This window comes from Crotalus tigris, unplaced genomic scaffold (assembly GCF_016545835.1).
Source record: "Crotalus tigris isolate CLP2741 ecotype Arizona unplaced genomic scaffold, ASM1654583v1 scf7180000024367.1024689, whole genome shotgun sequence".
In the NCBI taxonomy this organism is placed as follows: Eukaryota; Metazoa; Chordata; class Lepidosauria; order Squamata; family Viperidae; genus Crotalus; species Crotalus tigris.
Window position 1 is genome coordinate 318,174 of NW_024100536.1, and position 23,861 is coordinate 342,034.

Sequence of the window (23,861 nt, forward strand, 5' to 3'; positions counted from 1 at the left end):
TCAAGAGTGGGCAGTCTCTGGCTGCCCCACTCCCACCCCTAGGATTCTGAGCTTACACTTCTGAATTTCAGTCTTCAGATGCAAGATTGTGAGGGTCTTCTTTTCCTTCACAATTATTCTGGCTTTTACTCTAACATGGGAGCCAGACACACTCCCATTCTGATCCATTAGTCCTTGACTTAAACTGGTGTTTTCTCAACCTCTGCCACTTTAAGAAGTGTGGACTTCAAACTCCCACAATTCCCCAACCAGCCATGGGAATTCTGGGAGTGGAAGTCCACAAATCTCACCCTTCCCGAGGTTGAGAAACACTGCCGTAGACCATAATGACACCATCATCCCTCTGAATGTAAGCAGTACAATTTGAGGACATTGGGGGAAGATTGAAGATTGTCCTCCTCCTAAAGCACTGGATTCAGGATTTTTTTTTCTTATTTTATTCCGTTTTTCTTTTGAGGCCATTCAGTGTGGTCTTCCATTTGGATAAAGATGACCTTATAAATAAATAGTTATTCCTGAGCAGAAAACTTGTTCGGTCTTTCCAGACAATAAATAAAAGAGAAGGCATAGTTTTTGAAAAGTTGGCTTGATGTATATCTTGTGTTGAAGGAAAAGTCTTCATCATGGTTCAGTCCAAGCCGGGAATAAACAACATGGCGACTGCTTTAGAAAGAAGGTTGCAGTTTATTGAAGAGGAGAGCCAGACAGAAAGATGGCTCTGGAAGAAAAGAGAGAGAGAGAGAGAGCACATGTAGGGAGTGGGTTTTTATACCCTCTGGAGCCTTTTGTTTGGAGTTGTTCCTGTGGCATGAACTTTGACCTGAGTTTGAGAGTGCCCTTTAGTATCTCTGTGTTAATCCTATTATGTCCTGTCTTAGAGTTTGGGTGGGGTATGTAGATTTTAGGTGTCTTTGTCTTCTTAATCTTCTAGCTTCAACTTTCTTGAATGATTTACATCTGCATTTCTACAGAGCTGGTTTCTGTTTGGGGGAGGGAGACTTGGGACTATTAAGAAAACTGGGCATGCTTTTCTGCCTCTTTAAGATCCTTTGAGGAAATATATTTTTCTGCCCTTTTAATATTTCTTTCTGGGGGGGGAGGCTGACTTCCCACACTTGGTTTTTATGAAGGCTCCAATTAGGGTCATGCATTTGAAGAGAGAAGTTGGTGAGTGAGAAACCATGTTCTTACAAACCACAATTAGCAGGCTTTGCATAAACCACTATAAATGAATTGGCACATCTCTCTTAAGCTTAGCATGATCTATGATCCCATCATACTGATAGCCAAATCTGGCCCTAGGTTTTGCCTCGGTTTACCTTCCCAATAAGCAACCGAGTGGGAAAATCATTTAAAAGCAGTTTATTAAATAGGGTACCCCAATAAAGTGGACTGTCCTGATGAAAAGGGAGAGCCCTGAGACCCATCTGACATTTCTTTTTATAGCTAACACAACAAACAAAAATGAAAGAGGAAAGTTGGTTGGCAAGATAAGTGTAACACCTCCTTGCATAGTAAATCAACTACAAAGCTTGTTTGAAGTTAGATAACCAGATGCCAGTTGACATTAAGAAACTTTTTCTTATCTGGACATCCTTCTGTAGTTTATCTTTTCAGCGTAGGAATGTACAGTGATAGGATTAAACAGTTTTCCTACATTCCAGTCTGTAATGAACTTGAACATAATTTCAAAAGAGAGAAAAATAAGTCAAATTAAAATACAAAGTAACTATGTTAAGTTGCAAAAATCCATGTCATGTGCCCCTTAATACACAAACTTTTGCACCACAAATCTCTTCCCATAAATCACAGGTACATTTCCTTCCTAATTAATCAGTGGAACAACTTGCCTCCAAAAGTTTAATGAAGAGGAGGACTGGGGGTGACATGATAGCAGTGTTCCACTATCTCAGGGGTGGCCACAAAGAAGAGGGAGTCAAGCTATTCTCCAAAGCCCCTGAAGGCAGGACAAGAAGCAACGGATGGAAACTAATCAAAGAGAGAAGCAACCTAGAACTAAGGAGAAATTTCCTGACAATTAGAACAATTAATCAGTGGACCAGAAGTTGTAAATGCTCCAACGCTGGAGGTTGTTATGAGACTGGACAATCATTTGTCTGAAATGTATAGGGTTTCCTGCCTGAGCAGGAGGTTGGACTAGAAGACCTCCAAGGTCCCTTCCAACTCTATTATTATTGTTGTTGTTGTTGTTGTTATGTTGTGAAAGCTCCAACACTGGACTTTTTTGAGATTGGACAACAATTTGTCTGAAATGGTATAGGGTTTCCTAACTTTCCTGCCTGAGCAGGGGGTTGGACTAGAAGACCTCCAAGGTCCCTTCTAACTCTAGCCATCATGTTATTCTGATTGAGAAAGCTTTTGTGGTTGCCGTGGCTCAACAACATCAGAGGGATCAGCAACTGATCTCCTATTGACCAGGCAGTAAGGATCCTCTTTCATCTTCACTATAAGTAGTCAAATTTATGAGCTGATCCCCAAATCAGAGACCTGAAATCAGTCTGAACATTTGGCTGGCTGTTGGTGAAAGGGGAAATAAACTATTCTATTCTATTCTATTCTATTCTATTCTATTCTATTCTATTCTATTCTATTCTATTCTATTCTATTCTATTCTATTCTATTCTTTCAGAGAGTGACAGCCTTATTTATGTAGACCCTATAGAATAAATTAGTTGAAAATGTCCCCTCTTCCAAAGATTATTCAAATCTGTGCCTCTTTTTCTGCAGAAGGATCTCATACTAAGCTGGTGAAAGCGCACAGGTAAACATTTTTACTTCCGGTTCTCCCTTGCATATACTAGACATAGGTTGGAAACCGACAGGCATGCTGGGAGATACCATTGGTATCCCTTTAAAACATGGCATTTCCTATCTTCCCCTGTTTTATTATCTTCTGACTTCTGTCTTTGCAAGCTCAATCCTGAGCGACGCGTTACCTCCCCCTTTTCCACGCACGCTATTGCCCCGCACATGGCGGCATTCCAAACAACACCGGAAGTGAAGGCTTCGCTCTTCCTCAGGCCTCCCTAAGGACAAGGAGGAGAGTCGGAGCGCGCGGCTCCACCCAGCGCGCGAATGTTTACACCCCCTCCCCTTTAAACCGGCGTCTGCGCGCTGCAGCTGAACCCCCCCTCGGGAAACAAGAGTGGGCGGAGTTGGCTTCGCAACGGAACGATGATTGGCCCCGAGACGGAGGAAAGGGGCGTGGGCAATGGGAAAGGGGGCGTGCCTCGCGCGAGGGGCAAGGGGCGGGCAGGAGAGAAAGGAGGCGAGTCCGCGCGCGGGCTTGTCAGTCGGCGCTGGGCAGCGGCAGGGGGCGGAGGCTGCGGCAGGAGCAGTGGCAGCAGTGGCAGCGAAAGCGGCGACAGCGCCGGCGGTGGAGGAGCTGCCGCCGCCGCCGCCCCCTCGCGGCTTCCTTTCCCCCGGGTCCGAGCGGCGGCCGCTGCCGCCGCCGCCACCACCACCGCCACGCTGAGCTCCTCTCGTGGGGCCCCTCCGCTGCAGCGCAGGTGAGGCTCCATGGAGGGCTGCAGGATCGGCCCGGCTCCCTCCCCCCCCCCGGTCGGCCTGAGTTTCCAGGCCCCGGCCTTTGGAGAGGCCGAGCAGTCGCTTTTGCCCCTTGGAGAGGCTCGGGCTCCCCTGTGAATGGGAAAGTGTAGCTCCATTTCTCTGCAGAGTGATCTACCTTGTGCAGGTAGAGGAAGGGCTGCATCGATGCTGGCAAAGGAGGATGGGAGCTGTAGTCCCTCTGGGGCCAGTTATAGCAGGTGCAGCCGCTCGATCGGGGACGGTGGGGGCAGAGCTTGAAAAGCTGGGCCCAAAGGAAAGATGTCTCTAAGGCTGCTCAGGATAATATTGGAGAGGGGAGGGTCTCCGCCACGGTCTGGCTAAAGAGCAATATTGCTTTTTTCTCTCCCTGTTTCTCAAAGAGATGGTTAAATGAGAACGTAAGTTCCCCTTCTCTGGTTTTCCAAAGGGCAACTAAAGAAATTGGGGACTTAGGGGGTCCATGGGGCTGTCCAAAGCAAGGAGGGGAACAGCATGGGGTGTCTAGTGAAGGGGGGTGTGTGTGAATGCCTGTCCAAGATGGCAGGATTTAGTGTGTACTCCAGTTTGGGACTGAGATCCTTCGGTAGGAGTGCAGGAGGAGAAGATGGGGAAAGAAAAGGTAAGGGTCACAAAGAGGGGAGTGGTTGAGCAAAGGATTAAGAGGGAGGCGAGTAAAGAATGAAACCAAAGGGATGGCTTTGTGACAAAGAAGTGGATTCAGATTGGGAAGAGGGAGGCTGCTGCTGGAGAAGGAGACTGATGTTAAAGTGGATGTTTTTGTTCAAAACTGAATAAAAGGAAATCAGAATAAAGAATAGATCTGGGATCCTTTGGGTAAAGCTGCAACTGCAGCTCCCAGAATTCCCTAGTCTTGCTGGCTAAGAATTCTGGGGTCGTGGTGATGAGCAGGATGGAGAGCAAGGTTTAAAGGAGAATGTGTAGGTGGGTTTTGTCGACTTGGGCTTTTTTTTTTTTTTTTTCAAAACATCTCTTGCCATTGAGGTTGGAACACTTTCTGTTTTCTTCTGTAAGGATTTATAGTGGCATTTCTCAACCTAAGCAACTTTTAAGATGCTTAAGACTTCAACTCCCAGAATTCCCTAACCTAACCAGATAGGTTGCAACCACTTTCCAAAGATGGTTTCATTTCATTCAGTTGTTGATATGGAATAATGAAATGTTGTAGCCTGAAAACCCCATCATTTAAAACAGTGGTTCTCAACCTGTGGGTCGGGACCCCATTTGGGGTCGAACGACCATTTCACGGGGGTCGCCAAACAACGCAGTCCGCCATTTTTCCCCCCTTTTCCTTAGCTGTGCTACTCCCTTTTATTCTATTGGCTTTCAAAAGCCAATAGGAATTGTCCAGGCTGTCTCTGCCCTGCTGAGCCCGCCAAAAGTCCCATTCTGCAAACGGTGCTGCACCAGTGGAGTAGTCCTCGACTTACGACCGGTTGAGTAGTCCTCGACTTACGACCGGTTGGGGGTCGCGGCATTAAAAAGGTTGAGAACCACTGATTTAAAACAATTTTTTTCTTTAATGTATCTAGCTTTAACCTTATGTCTTGATATAAACTGCAGAGAGTAGATTATTGGAAGGGTTTTGTTGGGTAAATCTGTAGACAACTATTTATATTCAGGTCAAGATGTCCCTCAGGAAGATCCGAAGGAGGTTAAGCAAAGGCTTCCAATTTTATTTCCTTTTCTGAGGCAGGAATTGTAATTCCACTTTTAAACTGTATTCTATCCAAATGTCTTGCATGTATAGATGTTTGTTTATTTATCAAATATCTGCTGACCTCACGGATGTGACTCTGGGTAGCGTACAGTAGAAACAAAACAACTAAAAACAAAGCCTTAAAATCATTATTAAAAACATAAATAGAAATAAAACTACTGGAGTTGGATGAAATGAAATGTATGTGGAAATAAAATCCAGATGTGTGACTACAATTGCACTTGATTGGTCAAGGAACCAATCAAACAGTTGGAAATGACCGTGTTCTCAAGAAATCAAATGTTCTCAATGATATTTTCAGGCTAGCGTTACTCATGAAAGAAAGTGCAAAAATTCTCCCACATGCCTCCCTTGTTCACATAGTGTCCATGTTTTCTTTACTTCCTCTTTTACCACTTCAGGTGTTAGAATAGAATAACAGAGTTGGAATGGACCTTGTAGGTCATGGATGTCAAACTTGACGTATCATGACGTCTTTTGCCTTTGCGGAGCTGGGGTAAGCGTGGTCTGCGAATGATGAATCCGGACCGTGGGCTGCCAGTTTAACACCCCTGCTGTAGGTCATCTAGAACCCCCCACTCAAGCAGGAGACCCTACACCATTTCTGACAGCTTCTTGAAAGCTTTCAGTGATGAAGCTCCTATAACTCCTATAAGTGTTCCATTGGTTGATTGTTCTCACTGTCAGAAATGTTCTCCTTATTTCTAGGTTGTATCTCTCATTGATCCATTATTTCCATCCATTATTCCATGACCCGCATATAGGTTTCTCAACATCTGCTATGATTCACCTAACAACTGTGGCAAGAAAAGTCATAAAATGGGGCAAAACTCATTTAACCACTGTCTTACTTAGCCATGGAAATGTTGGGCTGAGTTAGAATAGAACAGAATAGAATAACAGAGTTGAAAGGGACCTTGGAGGTCTTCTAGTTCAACCCCGTGCTCTGACAGGAAACCCTATGCCGTTTCAGACAAATGGTTGTCCAGTCTCTTCTTAAAAACTTCCAGTGTTGGAACATTCACAACTTCTGGAGGCAGGTTGTTCCACTGATTAATCGTTCTCAATGTCAGTTAGTTCTAGGTTGCTTCTCCCCTTGATTAGTTTCCATCCGTTGCTTCTTGTCCTGCCCTCAGGTGTTTTGGAGAATAGGTTGATCCTCTCCTCTCCTCTCTGTGAGACCCCCTCAAATATAGGAACACTGCTATCATGTCTCACCGGTCCTTCTCTTCACTAGACTAGCCATGCCCAGTTCCTACAACCGTTCTTCATATATTTTAGCCTCCAGTTCCCTAATCATCTTTATTGCTCTTCTCTGCACTTTTTCTAGAGTCTCAATACCTTTTTTTATAGCGTGGTGACCAAAATTGGTTGCAGTATTCTAGGTATGGTTTTACTGAGGCTTTATAGAGTGTTATTAGTACCTCACACGATTGAGGGAGTTAAGCCTTTAACAATGTTTAATATCAGTCATATTTATTAGATCCAGCATTGCATTCTTAAGGTTTCCACGTTAGCTGCCGTATTACATGAATTTTGCTTAGAAGTTCTTTCCAAACAAAGATTAGGACCACATCTCTGTTAGCCAAGTTAAGCTCCTGAGGCAGTGGAGTTGCTTTCTTTTTTTAATTCTGCGCTGGGAAAGATAGTGAACAAAAGCAGACCTACAAAGAGGAAGAAAGAAGGGGGGGGAAGGGCTGATATTGAAGCTGACGGAGTTTGCATCTAGTTACCAACTTGTTGGAATGTGGGAGTAATCTGTAGACATTCAGATTAGGCTCCATCAGGTTTCAGGTTGCCTAGCATAGTGATGGCGAACCTTTTAGAGACTGAGTGCCCAAACTGCAACCCAAAACCCACTTATGCATCGTCGGGTGCCGGGTGGGTGTGGCCCATTGGGTGGGCGTGGCCCATTGGGTGGGCGTGGCTGTGGTGGTAACGGCAGACTAGGTGGGACTAAAAAGTTCAATCAATCAATTCCAACTTTGCAAGATCTTTTTTTTTTCGTGAGAAGTTGAAATTGACTGATTGAACCTTTTTTTTTTTTTTGCACATGGCAGTGGAGGCCTAAAACGAAAAGGTTTTTATAAAACCCAGCTGAAGGCTTAGGACTGGGGTGATGGCGCGCGTGCCCACAGAGAGGGCTCTGAGTGCCGCCTCTGGCACCCGTGCCATAGGTTCGCCACCACTGGCCTAGCAGTTTCTCCAAAGAGTTTCTAAGGAAGAGCTATTGTAGTTTAATCCTCAATTCCTGAAAGTGAATAGTTCTTTTCTAGCCACTGTGTGTAGTAGATTTGCTTTATTTATTACCTGCACAGGTACTGTAGTCCTTGAGTCACAAACACAATTGAACACAAATTTTCCATAACTAAACAAGATAAGAGAGTTTTGCCCCATTTTATAACTTTTCTCGCCACAGTTGTTAACTGAATCATGCAGTCAAGTTAGTAACATGGTGGGTAAGTGAATCTGGGTTCCCTATTGAGTTTGTTTGTCAGGTCGCAAAAGGGAATCACATGACCCCAGGATACCGCAACCATCATAAATACATGCCAGTTGCCGAGCATCCGAATTTTGATCATGGGGATGCTGCGATGTTTACAAACTGTCATTAATTTTTTCAGTACTGTTGTAACTTCAAACGAATGGTTATAAGTCAGGGACCACCTCTGTGTCCTACTTTCCCTTCAAAGGGATCCGCAGAACTCCGCCTATCATTTGTCATATTATCTTCCCAGCAGTCTTACGAAGTAGACCCAAAGGAAAGGGTTATGGCTGGGGAAGGATTTGAACCCAGGCCTCAACCTGGTTAAGCACACTAACCATTCCATTAGGATCTCCGCTGGTGGAGAAAAACAGCCTCCCATGTCTATCCAGAATCCTGCCTACTTTGAAATCCTTACTATTCCACGTGTGAATTGGAAGCAGGAGGAGAATTTCAAGCTCTTTTGAAGGAGAAGGTTTTATAGATCCACCACTAGTCATGGGAGAAACAGAAAGTGGAGCTGATTGCTCCAGAGTAGACACCGGCGAGGTTCGTGCTTGCAAAGAGGCACAGGTAATCCTTGTCTTCCAACCACAATCGGGCTCCAAAATTCTGTTGCTAAGCGAGACAGTTGTTAAGTGAATTTCGCCCCATTTTACAAACTTCCTTGCCACAGTTTGTTAAGCAAACCACTGCAGTTAAGTTAGTAACACGGTGTGGTTCAGTGAATCCGGCTTCCCCATTGACTTTACTTGTCAGAAGTTCACAGAAGGGGATCACGTGACCCCTCCATAGGACACTGCAACCGTCATAAGTATGAGTCAGTTGCCAAGTGTCTGAATGTTGATCACAGGACCAAGGGGATGCTGAGCAATGGTCATGTGAAAAACGGTCATTTAGTCCCGCTGTAGCTTTGAACAGTCACTGAATGAAATGTTGTAAGTCAAGGACCACCTGCACCAAGAGACTCAAAAAATGGCCCATAATCTTATAATAATAATCATAATAATAATCATAATAATAATAATGTTGGAAGGAACCTTGGAGGTCATCTAGTCCAACCCCCTGCTCAGGCAGGAAACCCTATACCATTTCAGACAAATGGCTGTCCAGTGTCTTCTTAAAAACTTCCAGTGTTGGAGCATTTACCGCTTCTGGAGGCAGGTTGTTCCACTGATTAATTGTTCTCACTGTCAGGAAGTTTCTCCTTAGTTCTAGGTTGCTTCTCTCCTTGATTAGTTTCCATCCGTTGCTTCTTGTCCTGCCTTCAGGCGCCTTGGAGAATAGCTTCATTCCCTCTTCTTTGTGGCAGCCCCTGAGATATTGGAACACTGCTATCATGTCCCCCCTCGTCCTTCTCTTCGTTAAACTAGACATACCCAATTCCAGCAGCCTTTGCTTATATGCTTTAGCCTCCAGTCCCCTAATCATCTTTGTTGCTCTTCTCTGTACTCTTTCTAGAGTCTCAACATCTTTTTTTACATCGTGGTGATCAAAACTGGATGCAGTATTCCAAGTGTGGCCTTACCAAGGCATTGTAGAGTGGTATTAATACTTCACGTGATCTTGATTCTATCCCTCTGTTAATGCAGCCTAGCACTGTGTTGGCCTTTTTGGCAGCTGCAGTACACTGCTGGCTCATATTTAGGTGATTGTCTACTAGGACTCCGAGGTCCCTCTCACAGTTAGTACTTCTTCAGGGTCTGTCTGTTCCTGCTGGTTAAGAGTTACGCCGCAAGCTTTTTTAATTCAGCTGCATTCTTCTCCATCTCCTGGTTTCCCTCCCTGCTGCTTTTGTGCCTGGGGGACAAAGAGGACAGGCAGAAGTGAGGGAGAACTTCAGACTGGAAACGTGCCAGCTTAGTCTCGTGGGTGACTGGAGGCGGAGGACTTCTCCCTCGAGGTAATGGCAGTGGAAAAACAAGTGAAAGAACATCCCTCAGCCAGGAGAAGGGAAAGGAGAATTCTGCACACAGGAGAGAATCACAAAGATGATCTGTGTTTCAGGGTGAATGGATGGGGTTGAGAGTCCGTGCTTGTTTCAGTAGACTTCTCTAGCCATGGTGTGTGTACCTCCAGAGGTTTGGAGATAGGAGATCGAGAAAATTGCAACCGTCTGCACCTCAACGAGCTGAGATTGGAGCACACGCCACGAGTGTGTCATTTGGGCATAGAATTAGCAAGGGGTTGTCGGGCGGGACAGGTTGCCACCTCGACACCTGTCGTTGAAGATTCTTAGTCATCCAGGTCAGGGCTTTTCAACCTTTTCACCCATTGTACCACTTTTAGGATATGGCAACATCCGAGTACCACCAGTGGCCTAGCAAGGTGTCAAAAACTGGATGACCAAAAAAAGAAAAAAAAAAGTGATAAAGTACAGGTAGTCCTCGACTTACAATAGTTCGCTTAGTGACTCTTAGTAGTTACAATGGCACTGAAAAAAGTGCCCCCCCCAAGCCACTGCCGAGCAAGACACCTGCCTGCCTGCCCGGTGGCGCTCTTCCTCCTGACCGAGGTTTTCATTGTTGTGAGCATTTCTGTTGAGGATTGGCAGCGGGGGTGGGATGGGGGGTGTTTGGTTTTTATTTCCCCCCGTCTGCTGGGTGGTTGCAGCAGTTTTTGGTCACTTCACATGACCCTGGGATGCTGTGACCATCATAAATATGAATCAGTTGCCAAGCATCTGAATGTAAATCACAAGACCCTGGACATGCTGCAACATTCCAGCTGATTGGCGTTTCTTCTGGGCTTAGCAGAAGCGTCAGGATCAGTGCTGCTTTCCAGCTGATCGGCGCTTCTTCTGGGCTCAGCAGAAGCGCCAGGATCAGCGCCGAGCTCCAGCTGGAGCCCGGCGGTGATCCTGGCACTTCCACTGAGCCCTGACAGCCCTGCATTTCCAGCCATCTCTCGCTCAGGCTTGTGTGGTGCTGCCACTGGTTCAGCTCATTCCCCTCGTCCGCTACCCCTTTTCTAGGATGGTCGCGTACCACCTGCCAGGTGCCAATGTACCACAGGTGGTACGCGTACCACTAGTTGAAAAGCCCTGATCCAGGTCACGGTTATCCCAAAGGTGCTTTTTCAGGAGGCAACTGGACTTTCTTGTTTTGCTTTGAAGACGTTTCGCTTCTCGTCCAAGAAGCTTCTTCAGTTCTGGATGGTGAGGATCCTTCCATTCCTCACTATCCTTCCATTTCCCACCATCCAGTTACAGCTGAAGAATGAAAAGTGAAACGTCTTCAAAGAACGACAAAGTCCAGTTGCCTCCTAAAAAACCACTTTTGGGTCTTGGCACATGTCCTTGAATTTTTCCTCTCTAGGCCAGGGGTAGGCACCCTTGGCTCTTTTATGACTCGTGGACTTCAACTCCCAGAATTCCTGAGCCAGCATGGCTCAGCATGGAAACCTCTCCCTTTCCCCTCAGCATGGCTGGCTCAGGAATTCTGGGAGTTGAAGTCCACGAGTCATAAAAGAGCCAAGGTTGCCTACCCCTGCTCTAGGCCATGGAAGCTTAATGAAGTCTTCTATGTCGTGCTTGCCCGAGTGGAACAGCCATCCATCTTTGGGCCGGCAACTTAAGTTGCAAATCTGTTTTCTTAGACCTTGGATTGGCCAACTGTCTAAGTCAGAGGTGTCCAACCTTCACCACTTTTAGACTTGTGGGCTTCAATTGCCAGCACTCCTCAGCCAGCCATTCTGGCAGAGGAATTCTGGGAGTTGAAGTCCACGGGTCTTAAAGTGGCCAAGGTTGGACCCCCCTGATCTAACCGTTGGCTGTGCCCTGCACACCAAAGCTTAGGGCTTGATCTACATCAGTGGTTCTCAACCGTTTTAATGCCGCGACCCCCAACCGGTCGTAAGTCAAGGACTACCCACCTGGTTGTAAGTCGAGGACTTTCCCTGCCTGGGAGCACCGCGCATGCATGGTGCCGCGCCCTGCGCCGGCTGAGGCGTAGCTGGCAAGCGGCAGAGAGGGAGGTAAGGTACCCGCCGGGCCCCACGCGCCCAGCAACCCTCCCTGCGCCCGCTGGCCTCCCACCTCCCACCCCTGGCCCTCCTTTACTTACATTTTTAGTAGTTGCTCAGCAGGGAGGGGTGGAAACTTCCAGACAGCTCGCCTTTGCTGCAGACAACTTGCAGCACCGTTTGCAGAATGGGACTTTGGCAGGCTCAGCAGGGCAGAGACAGCCTGGACAATTCCTATTGGCTTTGGAAAGCCAATAGAATTAGACTCTATTCAAGAGAGTCTACTCTATTGGCTTTCAAAAGCCAATAGAATAAAAGGGAGTAGCACAGCTAAGGAAAAGGGGGGGGGGAAAGGCAGACTGCGTTGTTTGGCGACCCCCGTGAAATGGTCATTCGACCCCAAATGGGGTCGCGACCCACAGGTTGAGAACTGCTGATCTACATCAAGTGGTCTTCTCTCCAAAAACAATGATACACTTTTCCTAGTTACTTTCCTTTTTTTAATTTCTGTACCTTAACAACCATTATATCGGCTGTTCACAAAGATAGCAAGATAAGAGTTTTGACAATGAAGAGAAACTTCCCTTGTAGAGTAAGAATCAGCAACGGGTTTAGTAATAAATTTCTGGAAGTCTCTGGTAGAGCTGGATCAAGCAGGACGCAACCGAGAAGATCTACCCGTGGTTGATCAGAGTAACTCCATCTTTCCTAACTTGATGTATGGGCTGATAATAGGTTCCATCCATTCGAACTGGGAATACCATAATTTCATTCCTGTCCACTTCCAGGATGCAATGATGCAGAAATCTGGAATAGATCATAATCACTTAAATGAAGACAAGGAGAATCCCTTTGACTACAGTTTCTGGGCAAGACATCTCTATCACTGTTTCTCAACCAGAGCAACTTTATGTCTCCCAACTCCTAGAATTTCCCAGTTGCCGGTAGTATGGTGGAATTCTGGGAGTTGAAGTCCACACCTTTTAAAACTGCTGAAGTTGAGAAACACTGCTTTGTATGAAGATTAGGGAAAATGGCATATCCTCTTCGGGATCGTTTCCCAGTTGTTGCCAAACACCACAGGAAGCAAAAAAAAAAAAAAAAAAGTTCAGAATTCCAGAGTAATCTTATTCACGTTGATTTTAATTGAATTTCAGTTATGCAAATTTAGTTTTGTCCTCGTCCTGCAGCTTAACCTCCCTCCCCCCATTTTGTTGTGCAGTCCTCTTCCATGCCAAATGGGGACTGGAAAAAAAAGGTGTTTTTCACTGCTGTGTGGTGTAAATGTGATTAGAAACATAGGCCTAGAAAATACCGTATTTTCCGGCGTATACGACGACCCCCGACTTCGGAGACGATTTGCATGCTTAGAAAGTCGTCTTATACACCGGAAACTACCGTATTTTCCGGTGTATAAGACGACCCCCTGACTTCGGAGACGACTTGCATGCTTTAGAAAGTCGTCTTATACGCCGGAAAATACGGTATTTGCCCTAATGCAGGGGTAGGCAACCTTGGCTCTTTTATGACTCGTGGACTTCAACTCCCAGAATTCCTGAGCCAGCATGGCTCAGCTTGGAAACCTCTCCCTTTCCCCTCAGCGTGGCTGGCTCAGGAATTCTGGGAGTTGAAGTCCACGAGTTATAAAAGAGCCAAGGTTGCCTACCGCTGCCCTAATGTATTTGGAGCCACCTCCGTTCCACATACTGTAGTAACTTGGATTGTAGTTTGTAGCTTGGTTTTGAGAATGTTCGTTTCAGGCTCGAGAGAAATTCCTTCCTTAAAACGTCTTGACTGATTCTCAGCTTTTGCGTTGAAGGTTTTGCCTCTGTGGGGATGGAAACCGAAAGGTTGGGTGGAGTTTCCTCTTGAGGTAACTTTGGGGTCTTCTTCCCTCAACGGAAGGATGTGTGCCACGGCTATTGTTCCTCCATGTCGTCTCCCACAGCAGGAGGCCAACGCAAGGAGGAAATGCCAGGAGTTGCATTCACACCACAACAGCGGGGTGCACAAACCTGTCATAGAATATTACACAGGTAACCGTTCCTTCAGTGACTGTTCAAAAGTTACAATGGCAGTGCAAAAAAGTGACATTTTTTTTGTACATTCACAACCTCTGCAGCATCCCCGTGGTCACGTGATCTAAATTTGGGCGCTTGGCAACTGGCATATATTTATGACCGTTGCAGTGTCCCGGGGTCTTTTGATCGCCATTTGCAACCTTTTGACCAGCAAAGTTAATGGGGAATATTCACTTAACCCCCGTGTTACTATACTAACTTAACAACTGGAGGGAATTCACTTCACAACAGTGGCAAGATAGGTGGTAAATGGGATGAAATTCACTTAACGGTTGTCTTAGCAACGGAAAGTTTGGGCTCAATTGTGGTCATAAATGGAGGACTATGAAGAGAGGAGAGGGAGAGAAGACGGAAGGGAAGGGAAGGGAAAGGAAGGGAAGAGAAAAGAAGAGAAGAGAAGAGAAGAGAAGCTTGGAGATCTTCTAGTCCAGCCCCCTGCTCAAGCAGGAGAACTGTCCTATACCATTTCAGATAAATGACTGTCTAGGTCAGTGGTTCTCAACCTTTCTAATGCCGCGACCCCATAATACAGTTCTCCATGTTGTGGTGACCCTCCAACCACTTTATACATCACCGGGTGCCAGGGGCGTGGCCAAAGAAAAGGGTGAAAAATGGCGGACAGCCTTGTTTGGCGACCCCCGTGAAATGGTCGTTCGACCCCAAATGGGGTCCCGACCCACAAGTTGAGAACCACTGGTCGAGGTTCTTAAAAATTTCCAGTGCTGGAGTGCCCACGACTTCTGGAGGCAGGCTGTTCCACTGGTTAATTGTCAGGAATTTTCTCCTTAATTCCAGGTGGCTTCTCTCTTTGATTAGTTTCCAACCATTGTTTCTTGTCTTGCCCTCTGGTGCTTTGGAGAATAGTTTGACCCTCTCTTCTTTGTGGCAGCCCCTCAAATACTGGATTACTTCTATCATGTCACCCCCATTTCTTCTTTCCTTTAGACTAGCCAAGCCCAAGTCCTGCAGCCGTTCTTCATACGTTTTAATCTCCAGGCCTTTGATCATCTTAGTTCAGTGTTTCTCAACCTTGACAATTTTAAGGCATGTGGACTTCAACTCCCAGAATTCCACAGCCAGCATTGCTGGCTGTGGAATTCTGGGAGTTGAAGTCCACATGCCTTAAAATTGTCAAGGTTGAGAAACACTATCTTAGTTGCTCTTATCTGAACTTTTTCCAGAGTCTCAACATCTTTTTTGTAGTATGGTGACCAAAATTGGTTGCGATATTCCAGGTGTGGTCCAAGTCCTGTTTTGCTTTGTTTTTATGAGTTTGGGATGAAAGCAACAGAAATCCACTTCTACACCATTACACACAGGATGGATATGTAACCCACACAGCACAGTGCTTGACTCAAAGGAGAGATTTCCCCTTCTTATCATTCTCCCGAAGAGCAGCTCACAGGAAATCTGTTTTGTGCCCTAATAGAACGTACAACCCATTCTATTTTTAGTATTCAACATCCATTGCCTTTAAGTCACTTTAGAAATAGTTAATAATTAATTTCACATTAACCAGATTAAATACTTCATTTAACGTTCATGGCGATTTAATTTAGCATTACAATTAAAAAGATGAGAACGACTACAGACTACAAAAAAAAAAAAGCACAAAAACCAAAACCTAGAAAGTGCAGCGAGGGTTTGGATATCCCCCCCCCCACAGACACACACAAATGTGACTTCAACTCCCAGAATTCCTCTGCCAGTTGCTGAGAATTCTGGGAGTTGAAGCCACACGCCCAGCGGGATGCAGCCTGCGGGAGATTTTCAACAGTTGCATGAATACGAATATCTTGTTTGGGAGCCAGTTTGCCCAAGGGCATGAATGACCAGTTCGTGACACTGGAGTTTCTGCTAGAGAATAGAATAGAACAGAGCTGGAAGGGACCTTGGAGATCTTCTAGTCCAGCCCCCTGCTCAAGCAAGAGAACCTATACCATCTCAGACAAGTGACTGTCCAGTCTCTTCTTAAAAACCTCCAGTGATGGAGCACCCACGATTTCTGGAGGGCAAGCTGTTTCACTGGTTAATTGTCCTCAGTGTTAGGCTGCCCTGATCAGTGCTTCTGCTAGTACTGTGAGTAACTCAGACGAGATAAAAAACCGCTTCTATGGAGAACTGGATGCCTTGCTATCATCAGCTGAGCAGCACTGACAATCTCATCTTGCTCGGTGATTTTGATGCGGTGCCGCTCTGCAGTCTGGTAAGATATTGTTGGAAGACACAGAGTGGGACAAGTATAACAATAATGATGTACTCTTAGTAATATCTGTGGAGATTCTCAGTCATCCAGGTCATAGTTGCCTCAAAGGTGCTTTTTCAAAAGGCAACTGGATTGTTTTTTCTTTGAGGAAGACGTTTCGCTTCTCATCCTGGATAGCACACAACCTTCTCCCCAACACAACTATCCATAACAAGACCTCCTGTATGCACCCCCCTCTAAACAACAAAACAACAACAACAACAATAATATACAAACAGATCGACATTTGGAACACAACACGCCAGATATCGTAGTTGTAGAGAACCGAAGCGTACAGCTGATTGATATCGCTGTACCAGGAAATGCCAGAGTCGAAGAAAAAGAACTGGAAAAAATTACGAAATATCGCGACCTGGCCATCGAAACTGCGCGATTATGGATGAAACGTGTAACAGTGATACCCATTGTCATCGGGGCACTGGGAACTATGTCCAAAAACTTCGCACAATACATCAAGAAACTGCAGCTTCCTGCAATAACTCCAGCAATATTACAAAAACTGTGCTACTAGGAACATCTTACATTTTAAGGAGGTACCTGGTTGATACCTAGGATGCTGGAAACAAACCGCGTCAGCCATCAGCGCCAGTCAATTTGAATGTTCAGTTGACTGAGGTTCACATCTAATAATAATAATAGAGTTGGAAGGGACCTTGGAGGTCTTCTAGTCCAACCCCCTGCTCAGGCAGGAAACTCTATACCATTTCAGACAAACGATTGTCCAGTTTCTTCTTAAAAACTTCCAGTGTTGGAGCATTCACAGCTTCTGGAGGCTGGTAGTTCCACTGATTAATTGTTCTAACTGTCAGAAAATTTCCCCTTAGTTCTAGGTTGCTTCTCTCCTTGATTAGTTTCCATCCATTGCTTCTTGTCCTGCCCTCAGGTGCTTTGTAGAATAGCTTGACTCCCTCTTCTTTGTGGCAACCCCTGAGATATTGGAATCTTATTGACTATGTTCCCATAGCACCTGAGGGCAGGACAGGAAGCAATGGGTGGAAGCTCAGCCGAAGGAGATCCAATCTGAAAATGAGGTGGGATTTCCTGACAATGAGAACAATTAATCAGTGGAACAGCTTGTCTCATAAAGTTATGGGTGCTCCATCGCTGGAAACATTCAAGAAGAGATTGGACAACCACTTGACAGGCATGGTACAATGTCTCCTGCCTTGGGCAGAGAGCTGGACCAAGTCTTTTCCCATCCCAGTGATTCTATATCATTGTTAGGAGAAAAGATAGGCAGGATGTCAGAGTGACCAAGCCATGTGTGATGCTGATCTGTTGGACAGATCACAGGCTCACAGTCTCCAAAATAAAGATCCGTATTAGACCCAAGAGTCCAAACAAGGCTATGAAAAGAATCAATGTGGCCAGGGAAATATTACAGAAGTGATTCTAAAATACCATTATGGGCTATACCTTGGCATGCGATAGAGGGGATAAGGAGAGGAGTTAAGATGGATAGGGTTTCTTATGCACAATTGCTTAGATGGGATGGTAAAATTTGGCAGTTAAAATCTTTGGAAGATTTAGCACAAGAAAATATTATATATTCACGGTTTCAGTATAGACAAATAGCGGACAGATGGAAGATAGATCGTAATGTGGGCTTGCTTAGAGAAGATGAAAATTTTGTTAAACAAGTAAAAGATCAAAGACGAACTCATATTAAGAGAATTTATGGATTGCTAGTAGAATTGGACTCAGAACCAGAATTAATTAAAGAATGTATGATTAAATGGGCACAAAATTTTGGTGAACCAGTTCTACTAGATACCTGGGAAATTATCTGGGTGAGAAATGTTAAATTTACACAATCCCAGAACTTAAGGGAGAATTTTTATAAAATGTTTTATAGATGGCACCTTGATCCACAAAAAATGTCTCCTATGTATCCTGACTTACAGCCCAAATGTTGGAGATGTGGTTGTTTGGATGCTACTTATTACCATATTTAGTGGTCGTGTAAAAATATAAAAGCCTTTTGGATTAAGATATGGTGGAATATTCAAAGAATTTTTAGAAGGAGGGTAAAATTTACCCACAATTGTTTTTGTTAGGTATTGTTACCGATTGTGATACTAAGGAGGTTATATTGATGTTAAATTTAATTACAGCCGCAAGGTTGTTAGTAGGGCAATACTGGAAGAAGGAATCTTTGCCTACTTTGCAAAAGTGGTTTTTTAAAGTATCCTATCTGGCGGAAATGGCAAAGATTTCGGCTTTTTTAAAGGATCAATCGCAAGAGAAGTTTTTTGTGGTATGGGAAAAATGGATAGATTTTATACAACATAAGTTGGATATAAAAATATTATTTAGTTTATCAATAATTTATATACAAATTTTAATATTTTATAGATTGTATTATTTCTTTTTCTCTTTATATGTTTTATTATTATTTTACTTTCTTATATTTCTTTTCTTCTTTTTCTTTATTCTTTTTTTAAAATATTTTCTTTTTTTTCTTTAATATTTATGTCTTTTATATATATATATATTATTGTTAATTATTCTATTAGTAGTTTAAGTAACGTATTTAGACTTATCTATGGTTTATATTTTTTTTTAAGAATTCAAGAAAATTTAATTAAGCCTATATTCAGCTCTGGGAAAGTTGAGGGAGGGAGTGGGAGGGTTGGGGTGGGTTGGAGAGGGTTGTTTTTTCTTATTTTGTAAAATTTTAAAAATTTTCAATTAAAAAAAAAAAAAGAATCAATGTGGCCAGGCTGAAGAACTCCAGCACATCGGCCACGCTATCACCCGCCACGCTCGTGAGTTCGTCGAAGCCTGGCACTTCCCAAGCAATTCCATCAACAGACACATTAACCTACAACCAGCCTATGAACCCCTCAGAATCCAAATCAACCACACAGTCAATTGGAGACAGCGCTGACCCCACGCAAGCCCTCCATCAGCTGTTCATCACAAGCCTCTCACTGATGACTCACACCTGGCCCATCACAAGACCGTAACCTGGCACACCCACACCCGAAGCCCTTATAAACAGAAGAACACCGACATCCCCTAAACTCCGCTGAAGATGTTACAAGCTCGGAGAACGTACCTTCACCTTCATCCTACAGCCAAGCTAGAAATATTTGCCACTAGGGCAAACTCAGTACAACCTCAAGATCTAGAAGAATTGAAGATCTAGAAACCACATTTGCTGATTACTGCCGAGTAGAGTAGAGTAGAGTAGAGTAGAGTAGAGTAGAGTAGAATAGAATAGAATAGAATAGAATAGAATAGAATAGAATAGAATAGAATAGAATAGAATAGAATAGAGCTGGAAGGGACCTTGGAGGTCTTCTAGTCCAGCCCCCTGCTCAAGCAGGAGAACCTATACCATTTCAGACAAGTGACTGTCTAGCCTCTTCTTAAAATCCTCCAATGATGGAGCGCCCACTATTTCTGGAGGCGAGTTGTTCCACTGGTTAATTCACTGTTGGGAAGTTTCTCCTTAATTCCAGGTTGCTTCTCTCTTGGGTCGGTTTCCAGGCGTTGGAGGGAATGTAGGGAATCCTTCAGGTGTGCTGTCCACTCATCTGCAGGGAAGATGCTAGGGCCTTCCACCCATAAGCAACATGATAACTTGGATGAGAATGATGAGGAGGCACGGGTTCTACTTCATCAGGCCCATCAGAATGACTTCTCATCAGCCTCCAAGAAAAATGCCTTTATCAGAGCTCACAGGACAGTCCAGAATAAACTGTGTATAATGCAAGATGTCAGGCCAAACACCAAGCCAGATAAAGTACTGGGATACACAGACAGAAACAACTTGAAAGAGTTCTGGGAAGCCCTCAATGCTCTCTGTGGACCTCAGTTGCCCCCTCCCAAGTACAGATGACAAGGCTAATTACAGAGAAAGCTCAGATCCTTCGGAGATGGTCTGAACACTTTAAAGCCAGGCTCAGCCAACCATCATCTATTAAAGATGAGGTGATAGATTTCCCCGGTTGACATCAACAACGCCATGGATGACTCTCCAGTAATAGCCATGTCACCAAGTTAGATCTGCTGAGGGTAGAAAAATCTAAATTAAATATGGTAGCATCTTTGAGAAGGTGGTTTACTGTAACCCTGGACATTTTCTGATTGGGGCTGTCAGATCTTCCAAGAAATCTTAGAAAGCACTTGTGTCTGTCGCTATGCCGACTGTTCCTAAGTCACAGTCTGATGTTACATGCGTAAGGTGCTTTTGGCTGATTCAGAAGTTCGTTCTGCATGTTGGTGTGCAAAAGGTTTAGCTCGCCATCTTCTATCCCAGTGGTTCTCAACCTGTGGGTCGGGACCCCATTTGGGGTCAAACGACCATTTCACGGGGGGTCGTCAAACAACGCAGTCCGCCATTTTCCCCCCCTTTTCCTTAGCTGTGCTACTCCCTTTTATTCTATTGGCTTTTCAAAGCCAATAGAATAGATTCGCTTGAATAGAGTCTAATTCTATTGGCTTTCAAAAGCCAATAGGAATTGTCCAGGCTGTCTCTGCCCTGCTGAGCCCGCCAAAAGTCCCATTCTGCAAACGGTGCTGCACCAGTTGAGTAGTCCTCGACTTATGACCGGTTGAGTAGTCCTCAACTTACGACCGGTTGAGGGTCGTGGCATTAAAAAGGTTGAGAACCACTGTTCTATCCTCATACAAAGCTGGCGGAAGTTGACGGAACTTAATTCTGCAGCTCATCTGGAATATAAAAAGATCTTTCCTCAACTTTGTATTCCCACATTGAACCGAGAGTTGGACTTGATGACCTTGTGTCACTTTTAAGTGTGATTCCAAGGTTGAGTATTAGCTTTAATGTGCGTTCCCATCTATAGGTTGTCCAAATGGAAGGCTGAAGGAGGCATTCTCGTCCCAGTTTAGAAAAAAAAAATATCTGTCTTTGACCCTTATTCTACAATAGAGTACTGAAGGCAAGTGTGAATGAGGCTGGATTTGCACATTGTGCTAAGTTACCATACCATGAGTTTTGGCTTCGGCATGTGAACCTGGCCATTGTGGCTTGTAAATGGTGGTTTCGAGGCTTGTTTGCTCCTGATCAATCACCACTTATCTAAGAAAACCCACTTAAAGAAGTTGTGGATAAGACAGAGAAGGTAAACCGTGCATGTTGGGTTTCTGCAGAAGTGTTTTGATGTTTTTAATTGTCCTGGCTTGTTTTAGTCACCCAACTCAAGGTGGCATCTAAAGGTGGTTTTTGAGCTCTGTTGCGTGTATATTCTGCCAGACATAGAGTCGAGCCGGCATAGAACAGGGTGACAGACCAAGCATCTTAACGGAGGGGTGAATTTGGTCAGCTGTACACAACCGGTGTGTGTTGTCTGTAGGCAGATTGCAAGGGTGTGATGGTATATCTGTTGGCAAGTGTTTTGAGGCGTCATAAATGTTTATTCCCTGCCTTCTCCCTCACTTGCTTCTGAATGCTCTGTGTATTTCAACTCAAGTGGGAAAGGCTGGCCCCCAATGATTATATGAAAATAAAAACTGCTTGTAGTAGCTGCACATGCCTGAGTCTCTGAGACCCACAGAGGCCAATTAAATGCTCCTGATGTTGCAAGGCTCTTGAGAAGCCAGAGGGGAACAATCATAAGTGAAATCCTGGAAAACAATATCTGAGCTTCAGTCCTTCCTTTATTCCAGCCCTAAAAATTGTAGTCTAAATCCTGCTTCTTTTTGGCAAGCCCACAAGGATTGCTACAATCCCCTCGCTAAAGCCCCTTGCTGCAGTCCACCCAAGCACATTTGTGCGTGCACCTTCGAATCAGTCGCACCTCCTGACAACTGCCTCGCAGTTCTCTTGGCAAGATTTTGGAAGTGGGTCTGCGATTGCCTCCTTCCGTAAAGTTGGGTTGGCAACCATACCATGTGGTTTGCCAATGGAGTAGCTAATCCGTTACGTTACCTCTTGATCTGTTGTATGAATCAGAGACCGTTTTGTGGTTTGCTTTGACTTCGCCAGATTGTGTATATACACAGCCATTGAGGTTGTTGTTTTTTTTGCAGCATCGGTTGTGGCTCAGTGCTTTGTGAGAACACAGCCGTTGTGGCTTGCTAGTCATAGTTTATGACGTTCTGTAAACACAGCCTTAGTTGAGTATATCTCCAGCGCACTGGCCAGCATTTTATTGGGTAGCCTTAAGCTCTATAAAAACCTCTTGAGAGGTTTTCTTTTTTTTCTCTGTCCTGATTGAGTGGACAACTTTTTATTTCCCAGTAATATCTTTGATTTCTTATATACTGTTTACCCATAAAGAACACCAGATTATTATTTTCTCCCCCAAATAATTTACTGTTAAAATAGGGAGATTTATCTTAGATGAACTGAGAATATGATAAAAGTGTCAGATAAGGTTTTTTTTCCCCCTCCAATCTTTTTTTTAACCAGTGGAACAGAAGTTATAGGTCAGTGATGGCGAACCTTTTAGAGACTGAGTGCCCAAACTGCAACCCAAAACCCATTTACCGTATATGCCGCTGTATTAGGCGACCCGGCGTATAAGACGACCCCCGTCTTTATAGCCGGGCCGCATTCCTAGAATGTCGTCTTATACGCCGGAAACTACCAGTATTTCCGGCGTATAAGACGACTCGGTGTATAAGACGACCCCCGTCTTTGGCGCCGATTTCAGTGCTCGCGGAAGTCGTCTTATACGCCAGCATTTACGGTATTTATCGCAAAGTGCCAGGGCCGCATCAGAATTGTGGTGCCCTCGGGGGGGAGGGGGCGTGGCTGCGGTAGGCATGGCCACCTCAATGTTGCTTGTGGGGGGGGATGCCTGTGCATGCTGGCCAGGGTTGGGGGAGATCCAGGGGGTCTGTGGTGGGTGGGGTGGTGGGCAGGAGGCTCGTCCTGCGGGGTGAAGCAGGGGGAAGGCTGGGGGTGCCATTGCTGCAAGACAAGGCGAGGTGAGGCAGGGGCCGCCTTGACACCATCAGCCCCCACACCCAGGGGCCACCGAGCGCATGGGGGCCAACGGTGTCTGTCAGCAGCCATAGCCTGCTCAACCGGCGTACTCTGGGGCTTCCAGTCTGCTGCCAGTACAGGACCAGCCCTCCAGCAGCAGGTGGAGTAGGGGAGGGGGGAGGCACGTGATGCAGACTGCCGGACGCACCTGCTCTATCCCATCTGTTTTTGCTTGCGGTTGGAGAGCAGGTCACTGCTGGTCATCTTGGCCTCCTCGCAGATCTTGCCCTTGGCAAGCACAGGAAGCCTGTTCCCCTCAAGCACCCGACATACCTTGGCCCCGCCTCGGGCCAACGTGGTGGTCTAATGCACCTGCACGTGCTGCTGGCGGCGGCAGCGCGCGTGCCCACAGAGAAGGCTCTGAGTGCCGCCTCTGGCACACGTGTCATAGGTTTGCCACCACTGTTATAGGTGCTTCATCACTGGAGGTTTTTAAGAAAAGAAAAACTGGACAGCCCTCTACCTGAAATTGTATAAGGTCTCCTGCTTGAGCGGGGAGGTGGACTAGAAGATCTCCAAGATCCCTTCCAGCTCTATTCTGATTAAACAGGAGTTCTAAATTCTGGGTTTCTTCTCCTTTGGATATTTGAGGAAAGGAAAAAAGTATTTTGATACAGGGCACATATGTTACGTTTTGGCACCTTTTTTCCTATAGTAAAAAAAAAAGTCCCGGGGGGGGGTGCTCATCTCTGTTTCAAGGCCATTAAGCCAGTGCTGTCCGAAGACATTTCCATGGTCAGAGGTCGACACTGTGGAAAACAGTCCTCAGTCCCTTTTTTTCAGGGCCGCTGTGGCTT

At 45.2% G+C, this 23,861-nt stretch overlaps 1 protein-coding gene across 1 annotated transcript in view; it reads left to right on the forward strand.

Moving 5' to 3' along the window:
- The first annotated feature begins 3,298 nt into the window (after nt 1-3,298).
- Nucleotides 3,299-23,861, forward strand: part of LOC120301051 (vigilin-like) — a 104,978-nt gene continuing 84,415 nt past the window's right edge. The window contains exon 1 of the mRNA XM_039327764.1: nt 3,299-3,530. The gene's annotated coding sequence lies outside the window, so the exon portion shown is untranslated. The remainder of the gene's footprint in view (nt 3,531-23,861) is intronic.